The sequence below is a fragment of the Penaeus japonicus genome, unplaced genomic scaffold (assembly GCF_977035675.1).
Source record: "Penaeus japonicus unplaced genomic scaffold, GWHDUDI00000001_assembly GWHDUDI00000025, whole genome shotgun sequence".
Taxonomy (NCBI): Eukaryota; Metazoa; Arthropoda; class Malacostraca; order Decapoda; family Penaeidae; genus Penaeus; species Penaeus japonicus.
This window is the reverse complement of record NW_028234427.1, coordinates 1883536-1896035: the sequence shown is the minus strand read 5'-3', so window position 1 is coordinate 1896035 and position 12500 is coordinate 1883536. Positions and strand designations below refer to the sequence as shown.

Genomic DNA, 12500 nt, shown 5'->3' with positions numbered 1-12500 from the left:
CGTTTTCAAAAAATATGGGACAGCCGGGGACGAGTGGAGAGGTGGGGGGGGAGGGGGAGGGACGGGGCGGAAGGAGGCGGGTGAGGGGGAGAGGGAGGGGGAGGATGGCGGATGGGAGGGAGAGGGAGGATGATGGGAGGGAGAGGGAGGGGGAGGATGGAGGATGATGGGAGGGAGAAGGAGAGCGGGATGGAGGGTGGTGGCGGGGGTGGGAGTGGGAGGGAGAGAGCGAGAGGGAGAGGCGGGAAGGAGGAGGGAGGAGGAAGTACAGAAAGAGGAGAAGGAGGAAAAAAAACATATACAGGAGGAGGTGGAAGATAGATAAGGAAGAAAAGAAAGGAAAAAGAAAAGAGAGTACGAGAGGATGAGGAAAGACACAAGATAAAGAGGAGTGGAAGAGGAATGCAAAATGAGAACGAAAATCCACTTTCGGTTAGGGACAAAAGGTGAACATATTTTCTTTCGCATTCATTTTGTTCATGTTTACAAACTTTTTGAGAGTGGAACATTTCTTGCAATTGCAGTTGCTGAATCTTAAATAAGGACTGACTAATTGATTAAGCGAGTGACTGCCTCAGCGTACTAATGAGAACATATGTGCAATATTTACGTGTGTGTGTGTACGTGTATTAGATGTTGCACATGAATATTCACATTAGCTCGTAATTTTGTGTGTTTGTGTTTGTGTGTGTGTGTGTGTGTGTGTGTTTGTGAGTGTGAGAGAGTGAGTGAGTGAGTGAGTGAGTGAGTGAGTGAAAGAAAGGATGGATGTATGCTAGTATTATCTATATATGCAAGAACGTATATGCGTGTATGTCTGTGTACGCACGTATGCATTTGTGTGTGTGTGTGTGTGTGTGTGTGTGTGTGTGTGTGTGTGTGTGTGTGTGTGTGTGTGTGTGTGTGTGTGTGCGTGCGCGTACGCATGACGATCTATTAGTATCGCCCATATCTCCGAAGGTCAGCGAGCTCTCCCCGCAGTCCGGCCACGCCCAGTGCCTTTCGCGGCGGCAACTCAATCGATGGAGTTCAACAGCTCCACCTCCACCACCCACTTCGCCCTACCCTACCTTACCCTACCCTACCCCCCCCTTCCCTTCCCTTCCCTTCCCTTCCCTTCCCTTCCCTTCCCTTTCCCGCTCCCGGAGGAGGAGGAGGAACAGGAGGAGGAGGAGGAGGGGGAGGATCAGGAGGCGGAACAGAAGGCGGAGAAGGAGGAGAAGGAACACGAGGAACAGGAGGAGGAGTGGAGAGAGGAGGAAGGGAGAGAGGAGGAAGAAAAAGAAGACGAAGAAGATGAAGAAGAGATGTAGAAGGAAGAAAAAGACAAACTTCTCTCTCTTGTTCCTTCCATCACAAACCACTCTCCCCTCTTTCTTCTCTCGCTCCCTCTTTCTCTCCTCTCCGACGGACAAAAATGATGATTAAAAGGCATGCCTGTAATCCTATCAAAGGAATGAAGGGGAGACAGGGAGGGGAGAAAGAAGGGAGACGGATAACGAGGGGAGGGGAAGAGAGAGGGAGGAATTCAGGGAAGATAGGAAGATCAAGGTAAGAGGGGGGGAGGGGAGAAAGGAAGAGGGAGAGGGAGAGGAAGACGGAAAAAGAGAGAGCGTAAACAAATACATGTTTAACACAATTGGAATCGTTTACGTATTTAACAAGACAGCCCCTCCCCCCTCCAACATTACCACAACCTTTCTTTCTTTCTTCCCTCTCTTCTTCATCCTCCTCTTCCTTTTTACTTTCCTCCCTTTCCTCCTCCCCTCCCCCCACCCCCCTACTCTTAAGAAAATGGCGTCCAGACAAACCCACTCACAAAACCACGAGAGAGAGAGAGAGAGAGAGAGAGAGAGAGTGAGAGAGAGATGAAGCTCTGTTCACTTATCCGTTTTTCTTCTTCTTCTTCTTCTCTCTCTCTCATCAAACAAAATTCCAATTCGTTCATAAACAAATCTATACATCTCTATAAATCTCCATCTGGCCAAAGAATGAAGCTTTGATCTATTCTACGACCGCTGAAACCCGTCACTCCAGAGATTCGCCGGAGATTATCAACCCTAATCAAAACTCAACTCCGTCTAATCAAAATCTACCCCCTCCCCCCCCTTTTCCTCCCCTTCACCCGCACCTCGCCCGACTTTACCTTCTCTCTACCCTCCCTCCCTTCCTCCCTTCCTTCCTCCCTCCCTATCCTCCTCGTTACCTTCTCCTATACCCCCCTCCCCCTACAATAGACTCACCTCCCCCCTCCGCGTATTTTGAAATGAATTTATGAATGGATAAAGGAATAAATTAATGAATAGAGAAGAGAAAGAGTTAGAAAGACAAAAACGGAAGAAAGTCGGGGAGGTCCGGTCTGGAGGGGCTCCAGGGGTCAGCAGGAGGCGGAGGGGGGGGGGGGGGTGGAGGAAGGAGGTAAAAGGGGAGCAGTGAGGAGGAGGAGGAGGAGGCGGAGGGGGGGGGTGGAGGAAGGAGGTAAAAGGGGAGCAGTGAGGAGGAGGAGGAGGAGGAGGAGGAGGAGGAGGAGGAGGAGGAGGGAGGAAAAAGAAGTAACGGGAGAGAAGCAAGGAAGGAGAAATGAGAAAAGAAGAGGGAAGAAGGAGGAAAGCGGATGTAAAAGGAGAGAAGGGTGGGGTGGGGGTGGGGGTGGGGGGAGAGAAGGCAGGAGGAGGCATAACAACCATTGATTTTCCGTAATAACCGTCAGCTTCCAGCGGGCATATTTCCCTGTTACACCGGTCCAGGGGTTGATTATATCCAGATCATATTCTCAATAATTAATGGAGGGATCTAAATTACGTCGTAATTAACCTAATCCTCTGATAGGATATACTCATCGCCAATAAATCGAACTCGACCCCGGAATGTCTGCAATTACACGCACACGCACACGCACTCACTGACAAAAATTCAAAACAAAACAAGCTAAATACATATATACAAACGAAATATACATATAAAACCAGGCTTTCATAAAAAAGGATAAAAAAAATATATTGAGAAGTGTCTATTTGGCTTTCAAAAAATAAGGACAACACGAGAGGAAGCGGGGAGGGGGAGGGGGGAGGGGGAGGAGGGGAGAGGGGGAGGGGGGGGAAGAGAGAGAGAGAGAGAGAGAGAGAGAGAGAGAGAGAGAGAGAGAGAGAGAGAGAGAGAGAGAGAGAGAGAGAGAGGTAAAGGGAGGGGGAGAGGGGGAGAAAGAGGGAGGGAGAGGGTTCGGGAGAGAGAATGAGAAAGAAAGAAAAAGAGAAAGTGAGAGAGAGTAGGACGAGGAAGAGGAAGGGGATGATAAAGGTTATCTAATTACGACCAGCTTCTTCCGCAAGAAGGGAGAGGGGTAAACATAGATCAAAATGCATTAATTCACAATCGGCCTTTCTCTGTCCCTCTCTTCCTCCATCCCTTCCCTTCCCTTCTCTTTCATCGAGGACAAAAAAAAAAAAAAAAGAGCAACACCTCCCCCCCCCCGACGAAGAGGAAAGAAAGCGAATTGATAAAGCGATCCGGAGGAGGAGGAAGCCAGCGCGAGAGCACGGCGTCCATTGTCGAAACTATACGAGCGCCTTTATGGCAATGTTACGGAAGGACGACAGTAACGGGTCGAACCACTTATCTGTGACGACAAGTTGGATAATAAAATGGCGATAATGAGAGACAGGGAGGAGAGTGGCGAGGGGAGCGAGGAGGAGGAGGAGGAGGAGGAGGAGGAGGAGGAGGAGGAGGAGGAGGAGGTGGAGCGAGGAGGAGGAGGTGGTGGAGCGAGGAAGGGAGGAGGAGGAGGAGGAGGTGGAGCGAGGAGGAGGAGGAGGAGGAAGAGCGAGGAGGAGGAGGAAGAGCGAGGAGGAGGAGGAGGAGGAGGAGGAGGAGGAGGAGGAGGAGGAGGTGGTGGAGCGAGGAGGAGGAGGTGGTGGAGCGAGGAGGAGGAGGAGGAGGAGGAGGAGGAGGAGGAGGAGGAGGAGGAGGAGGAGGAGGAGCGAGGAGGAGGAGGAGGAGGTGGAACGAGGAGGAGGAGGAAGAGCGAGGAGGAGGAGGAGGAGGAGGAGGAGGAGGAGGAGGAGGAAGAGCGAGGAGGAGGAGGAGGAAGAGCGAGGAGGAGGAGGAGATGGAGGAGGAAGGAAAAGAGGCCGAGGGGAGATTGAAAAGAACGTGTGGTAGGGGGAGAGAAAGAGAAATATGTGAGAGAGGAAAAGAGAGAGAGTAAAATACAGAAGACATATGAGGAAAGGGAAAATGGAGATAAGACCAAGAAGGTGGGAGGGAAGGGAGGGAGAGATAGGAAAAAACATGAGGGAGGAATGGAGAGCAAAAGAGATAACAGCAAGAAAAAAAACAGAAAAAAAAACATAGATAAGAGCAAGGGGAGTCGATGAAAGAAATTAAGACAAACAAACAAAAAAAAAAAAAAAGAACGGAGAACGAAGAGGGGAAACGACCAAAACGGCGCCTACCACCACTGCCACCTTTTCCCTCAGTTGGAGGTGGCTGTGCCGTCAGGAGCAGATGTGTGTACCCGAGCGCACCACACCAACAGCCTTGCTCTGCGGGGGGGACGGAGGCACGGAGCAGAGGGAGAGAGGGAGGGAGGGAGAGAGGGAGGGAAGGAAGGGAGGGGGACTAAGCCTCGCTCTGCAGGGGTGATGGATGCACACAGAAGAGGGAAGGGAGAAGGAGGAGGGCTGATGGAAGAGGGAAGGGAGAAGGAGGGGTGAAGAGAGAGGGTGGGAAGGGAGAGGGAAGGAGGAGAGGGAGGACGAGAGAGTTTGATAGAACATGAGAAAGGAGAAGAAAAAAAATCCTCCTTCTTCCATTTTCTCCCCTCCCCTCCCCCTCCCCTCCCCATTCACGAACCGCCTCACCTGTACCGCGTTTCCCGAGACTCCGTGGCCTGTTGTTTATGGGTGTTCAACTGTCCTGCGGGATTACTTCCACGTTTCCATGCTCTGCCTTTGTGTAACTGCCTTTACGATTTTTTTATCACTAATCTGTTCTGAATGTTCTGTTTTTTCAACACTCTTGCGGGCTGTAACATGTGCGGCTAGAGAGAGAGAGAGAGAGAGAGAGAGAGAGAGAGAGAGAGAGAGAGAGAGAGAGAGAGAGAGAGAGAGAGAGAGAGAGAGAGAGAGAGAGAGAGAGAGAGAGAGAGAGAGAGAGAGAGAGAGAGAGAGAGAGAGAGAGAGAGAGAGAGAGAGAGATATATAAAACTTTGAGTCACCTTCTACATATCGACCATTAAACCTTTTATCAAAAATAAAAATCTATAAACTAATCTAACCTAAATAATGAAACCCATTAAAAAAAAGTAGACTCACATACGCCGCAAAAAAAAACAACGTTACTCCAAAGAGGACAAAACTGTCAAAAAATCGTCCCAGCTTGTTTGAATCTGATCGCTCGTTACTGTCCTTCCTACGCCCTGCCAAATCTAAATAAAAATACCTTACTTCGTCTTCTATTTTAGCGCCGAACCTTTATCTTTTTGAAGCCATAATTCTATTGATCTATTGCTTGTTTCCGTGATTGGAACAGCTTGTGGCCGGGATCGATTAGCGGTTTAAAATTACAGTTTGAAGGGGGTGGGGGGGGATGAGCAGTTGGTAGTGGGGGGGGGGTGTAATCAAGAGACCAAAAGAGAATAGAAAAAGAGCCAGATAAGATTTGTTGTTAAAGAGAGAGCAAAAACAAAATGAATAGGGAAAGATATTGGATCAGCTCTTTCTTTACAAGCCTTGCCACGTATATACTCACCTCCCCACCACCACTCGTCCCTCCCTCCTTCCCCATCTTTCATTCCTTCCTACCTCCCCTCCCCACTTCTCCTCCCTCCCCCCCCCCACCACCCTTCTCCCTCCTCCCAATTATCACCTGGCAACATGTTTGTTTACTCCCATTAGCTCTCCATCTCCATCACCTTCTTGACGTGAGCAGATAACTCGTAAGACCTCCCGATGATCAAATGACCTGCTTAGTTCAAAGCAGGTACCTTGGAGGGAGGGAGGGAGGGAGGGAGGTGGGGTGGTGGGAGGGGGGTTGCAAGGTTAGGGAGGAGAGGAGGGGATGATGAGAAAGGAGGGAGATGATGATGATGATGATGATGATGATGATGATGATGAGGAGGAGGAGGAGGAAAAGAAAAAAATAAGAAGAAGAGGAAGAAGAAAGAGGAGGAGCCAAGGCAGGGGGTCCACTTGCCATTATAATTGTAGACAATTAACCCGTTTGCCAATTAACGCACAGTCGTTTGTATTTCTAACAAGTATTTATCTGCTTTTAATCTTTCACTTTTAACGAAATTATCGTCGTTGCAATTAGCGCATATCAAGTTTTATTACTTTATGGACGTTCTCTTATACTGTACTTGTCATTATCAGCAGTATTAAGTTCTGCCATCAACCTGCCTTCTTCCTGCTATTAACTCCTCTCAGAGACAGAGTGTGTGTGTGTGTGTGTGTGTGTGTGTGTGTGTGTGTGTGTGTGTGTGTGTGTGTGTGTGTGTGTGTGTGTGTGTGTGTGTGTGTGTGTGTGTGTGTGTGTGTGTGTGTGTGTGTGTGTGTGTGAGTGAGTGAGTGTGTGTGTGTGTGTGTGTGTGTGTGTGTGTGTGTGTGTGTGTGTGTGTGTGTCTGTGTGTGTGTGTGTGTTTGTGTGAGTGAGTGAGTGAGTGTGTGTTTGTGTGAGTGAGTGAGTGTGAGTGAGTGAGTGAGTGAGTGACAGTGACAGTGGCAGTGACAGTGAGTAAGAGTGAGAAAGCAAGCGAGCATTCAGTGCGAGTGTATATAGCTAAAGAGAGTCAAACTAAGTGACTAACTGTACGTAAAACATGAGAGTGCGAGCAGGGCCATGAGTGTGTACGCCCACCAAACCAGACATGGGCGTGCTCGCTCCGTGTCTACATCCGAGTGTGTTTACATTTCCGCCCTGTCTCATCTGTTTACATATTTACCACGCCACCTATCATTAAGCTGTCCCCGCCGCTGCCAGTCCCCCAGGCCCTGTATAATACACTCCGGTAGACAGCCCAATTTGCTTCCCTTTGTTAGCCTCCTTCTGCTTACGCGTGGCTCGTCTTGGTGTCTCTCCTCTCTACGCCTGTCTATCGGGTTTCCTGCTCTTCCTCTTTCTTCTTTTATCGTCTCTATGCTCCTTCCCTTTCGCTTCCTCTTTCTTAGGCGCGAGGGTTTCGGAGGGCATGGCAGGGTGGCACTTTTAATGTCAGCGCCCGGGATGAAACGAGGGCTAATCTCGTGGTTGTTTATCTTCATTTATGCGTTTACCAGTTTTTATTTTTTTCAATTATTTTCTATTCCGCAGGCGTGGCTCTCCTTTTGTCCATTATTAAATTTAACCTTATCCCTTTCTCTCTGTCTTTCTTTCTTTCTTGGCTTCATTTCTTTGCTTCCCGCTTCTTCGATCGCCGTCTCCCTTTTCTTCCTCGTTTCATCTCCCTTTCCCTTCTGCTTCGCTTTCCAATCTGCCATTACCTCATCCTCCCCTTCCGCCCTCCCCCTCTCCCCCTACTCTTCCGCGTGATCAACCAAATGCCCTTTTCTAACACCCTATTTTCAACCAGACTCTATTATGTATAATTCATCCCTTCCTCTTTCACTAATACTTTAAGCTCTTTTATCACGCTTCGTCCTTTCTTCTTTTTGCTTCTCTTTCCCTCTCTCTCCTATTCCTTCTTCTCTCTCCTCCCTTTTCTAAAGTCCTCATCTCCCCCTCCCCCTCCACTTTCCCCTACTCTTACTTCTTACTTCTCTCCCTCCGCTTCCTTCCCATCCTCCTCCTAAACCTACCCTCCACCGTCCCCCAACCTATCCCTACCCCCACCTTCCCCTCCCCCCCCTCCCACCTCGCGCCGCCCCAGCGAGGCATCCAATCTAGGCTAAAATTGTAAGTGAATAGCGGTGACAATCACAGGCGCGGGGCCTTCATAACACTCAATGGGCTCCTTAACAACACTGCCACTCCGCCTTTCTGCAGGGAAGGGAGGCAGAGGTGGCACTGGAGGACCTTCTTGCGTATGTGCCCGAAGGAGACGGCGAAGGAGGGAGGTGGTGGATGACGACAGGGACGTTGGGGGGGAGGGGGGGAGGGAGAAGAGTTATGTGGTCAATTTGCAAGCAGTGGCTGAAGGCCGACACGGGGAGGGGGGTAAGGAAGGGGGGAGACAGTAGAGAAAGGAGAGAGGTGAGGTTTAAGGACTTGTCTCGGAATGCTGCAGGGACGCCAAGAAAGGCATGCTAGAATAATGTGTAAACGTCTACATTCTAGCGTACTATAAAAATCTGGCGAAAGACAAAAAAAAACAAAAGAAGAGAAAAATGGATGACACCGTAACACATCAAAAAGAACAATAAATAACGAAGATAAAGAGGTAAAAATAAAACCCAGTCTTGATCAGTGCATCCTCGCTCACCCTCGCCGCCACATTCTGCAACAAGGTCTACCTCCTCCCCCACCCCTTTAGCCGCGCCTCCTCCTGCAACAAGGTCCATCCCTCCGTCGCCGTTGCTGCCGCCGCCACCGCCTTCCGCTGTCTCCGTCTCCGCGCAATTTAGACAGTTGGCCAAAAGAAAACACGGACACGAAACTCGCGAAGCCATTATGCACCCGATCCACGGAACAACTTGGCATCAACTTACCTCTCCTTTACCCTCCCCCCCCCTCCCTCTGTTCCCTCCTCTCCTTTCCTTTACCCTTCCCCCCTCCCCCACTTCTGCTCCCTCCTCTCCCAAGTTCGGAAGCTAAGTTTGCACAAGTCTGCCAGTTTAACAGCAACACTGGACTTGATTTTGCGCTCAGGCGACTGGGCCAAATGGGGCTAAAATTGGGCTCAAATAGGACTTGAGCAAACTCGGCCGAAAATGAGGCTTGCATAAACCACCACCGCCGTCCCCTCCTCTTCCTTTTCCTCCTCCTCCTCCTCCTCCTTTCTCCAAAGATCCACAAGAGATAGTGAAGGAAGAGACAAGAATAGAACTATGATTCAGTGCAGAGCTTCACTTTTTCTTTCTATTTTTTTACTTCCTGTCCCTGAATCTTCTCTAAAATCCCTCTATTATCAGCATGCATAAACGAATTCCTCCGCCCCAAAAAAGCTGCACATTTCCCCTCATTTTCCCCTCATAAAAAAGAGGGACATCATACTTCCCCAACCTGGGCAAATGTGTGTACGACTTAAACTATAATTTTCGAAATAACATCGTGGCAAACAGTCTTCTTTTTTTTTTTGGTTGGTGAACATTTATAAACACACAAAGACTATCCAATGTTATAAAAAAAAGAGAAGAATAGTTTCAAAATAAACAGACTGAGAAGACGAACACCAGAAACGAAAACGAAGTAAAGCAGATTCAATGCAAAAGCTTGTTACGGTAACGCTGCGACTAAACTTTTTTTTATTACGTGGTGCTGTTAGAGTTCCTTTAAGCCAATACGTAGCAGCTATACTACCGTAACCATTTATGACTGAACGGCTCTTCGCAAAAGACGCTGAGTGGTAAGGCATGTAGGCCAGACGTCATAATGGCAAGTAGCAGGGGAGTTATTAGAGTTATTTCAGGATCGCCAGGGAAAAAAAACAAAAAAACGGTACTTTTGGGGGGACTGTACCGATCTCCAATAAACACAACACTGCGCTTATCCCGCTCTCTTTCTCTTTCTCTCTCTGCCTTATGCAACTAAACTTTTTGCAAATCAATCAATCAATCCGATAACAAATATATAATTAATGATGATCATGATAACAAACGAAATAAATAAAGAAAAATCAAAAGTCAGAACAAAGCAATGTGAGAAAAAAAATCTACAAATTAACGAAATCAATAGATCTATCTGTAACAAGAGCTTTATCAACATGAGTGGCACTGGCTACATGCCCCCTACCCTACCCCCTCCCCTCCCCACTGCAACGCTTGTCAGTGGATTTAATTAAACTAATGACTTACATAAATTTCCCGGCGGCAATAAAAACAGGACCTAGTAGGGTGCTCTCTCTCTCTCTCTCTCTCTCTCTCTCTCTCTCTCTCTCTCTCTCTCTCTCTCTCTCTCTCTCTCTCTCTCTCTCTCTCTCCCTCCCTCTTCTCATAAGCGCACCAATTCCTTCCTCCCGGATCTCGACCAACCGACAAGGATATATCGCCATTAATCGTTGTACACCCCCCCCCCTAACCCTTTCCCCAACATCCCCCCTTCTCTTACCCCTCATTCCATCACTCCTCTCTTCTCTTCTCTTCTCTTCTCTTCTCTTCTCTTCTCTTCTCTTTCTCTCTCTCTTCTCTTTACCACTCCTACTCCCACCCCACTATGTACCCTCCCCTACTTCCAAACCTACCCTCCTTTCCAAGAATAAAGACCCACTCACTCCTACTCCATCATTTATATCCCCCACCCATCTACGTGTAAAAACCCTCCCCTTCTCCTCCCTCTTCCATCCTTCGTCCTTCCTCCCTCCTTCCTCCCTTCCTCCCTTCCTTCCTTCCTCCCTCCTCCCTTCCTTCCTCCCTCCTTCCTCCCTCCCTCCTCCCTCCCTCCCTCCCTTCCTTCCTCCCTCCCCTCCCCCCCCCCCCCCCGCGAATAAACCAGCGGTGGCCGGGCAAGCAAGCAGGCGACAGGCCTTGCCTTCTCCAGATTACATCTAATGAAGCCGTAAATTCCCGGCCAGGAATAAACAAATCTCCCGAGAGGACTCTGCGTTAATAATGCTCTTGGCAGATAAACGGTGCATGGCGTGCCTGCTTGCTTGCTTGCTTGCTTTCTTGCTTGTGTGTGTGTGTGTGTGTGTGTGTGTGTGTGTGTGTGTGTGTGTGTGTGTGTGTGTGTGTGTGTGTGTGTGTGTGTGTGTGTGTGTGTGTGTGTGTGTGTGTGTGTGTGAGTGTGGAGTGAATGAGAGAGAGAGAGAGAGAGAGAGAGAGAGAGAGAGAGAGAGAGAGAGAGAGAGAGAGAGAGAGAGAGAGAGAGAGAGAGAGAGAGAGAGAGAGAGAGAGAGAGAGTGAGTCTGACTGACAGATTAAGTACCAATTATTCTAAAAAAGACACTGGCGTAAAAAAAAAAAAACATATCAATTAGTTCATTAAACAAAGCAAAAAAATAAAAAATAAATAAATAAATAATAATAAAATTAAAAAATGAAGCATTTGAAGAGGAAAAAATGCGACATACGGTTGAAAAAGCTATCTATAAAAACATTTATTCCTTCATCTGTATCTGTGTTTATCTATTTTTCATCTACTTTTTCATTTTCATATTTCTTTCCCCTTCTATTCCTTTTCCAAAGCTGGCTTCATTCCCATTCTCTCTCTTTCTTTCTCCCCTATTCTTCCTTTCATTTTACATTCTTCTCTCCCTTTATTCCAACATTCAATATCTTCTATCATCCTCATCCACCACCCTATTCATCCTCCCCCTCCCCTTCCCCTGAGTCATTTATCCTTCCCATCTCAAAAACCCTCCTCCACCTTCCCCTCTCCCCCTTCCCCCCCTTCCTTAGTCATTCTCCCTCTCTTCCTCCTTTTACACCGTGTTTTATTATTCCATAAAAAATTTCATCTCTCTTTTATTTTCTCCCCCTCCTCTTCTCGGACACCCCCTCCCCTCCCCTTCCACAATTCCCCTCCTATTTTCCCTTTCCCTCTCTTCATTTCCTTCTTTCTCTTTCTTTTTCTCTTTCTCTCTTTCTCTCTCTCTCTCTCTCTCTCTCTCTCTCTCTCTCTCTCTCTCTCTCTCTCTCTCTCTCTCTCTCTCTCTCTCTCTCTTTTGTCTTCCCCATCCGTCATGATCCTTCCTTCTCCCCTTTCCTTCTCCCCCGCTTCGCCTGCTTTTCCCTATTCTTCCTATCCATTATACTTCTCTCCTCTCCCCCTCTCTTCCTCCTGCTTCTCCTTCCACTTGACAGCCGTCTCGAGTACGTTTCAGAACCGTCACTCAAGACTGGTGCGCGGGAAGGGTGTAACCTATACCCCACCCCACCCTCTCTCTAACACAGACACACACACAGACACACGCACACACACAGACACACACACACAGACAGACACACACACACACACACACACACACACACACACAGACACACACACACACACACACACACACACACACACACACACACACACACACACACACACACACACACACACACACACACACACACACACACACACACACACACACACACACACACACACACACACACACACACACACACACACACACACACACACCCGCACGCGCGCGCGCGCGCACACGTTTGCCGAATCATCATGACGTCAACGAACCCTTGTTATTTGACCCTGGCAATGACTTCTAAACCCACCCCCCTTCCCCCATCCGCACTCCCCCTCCCCCTTCAATCGCACCCACCTGAGGCAAGCCATCATCAGCCCTCGAGGAGATACAGCGACTGGAAAATGAACCCGAGATGAACTCCGTACAAAGAACGATTCATTCGTCAAATCACCTGATCACCAGTTGCTCTCGCCGTCTTGCCACGGCCCTCGGT

The 12500-nt window shown here is 48.6% G+C and overlaps 1 protein-coding gene across 1 annotated transcript in view; it reads right to left on the bottom strand.

Annotated features, from left to right (window-relative positions):
• The window catches only part of LOC122255141 (uncharacterized), a gene marked incomplete in the record, with an annotated part of 1591030 nt that overhangs the window by 30884 nt on the left and 1547646 nt on the right, over positions 1–12500 (bottom strand).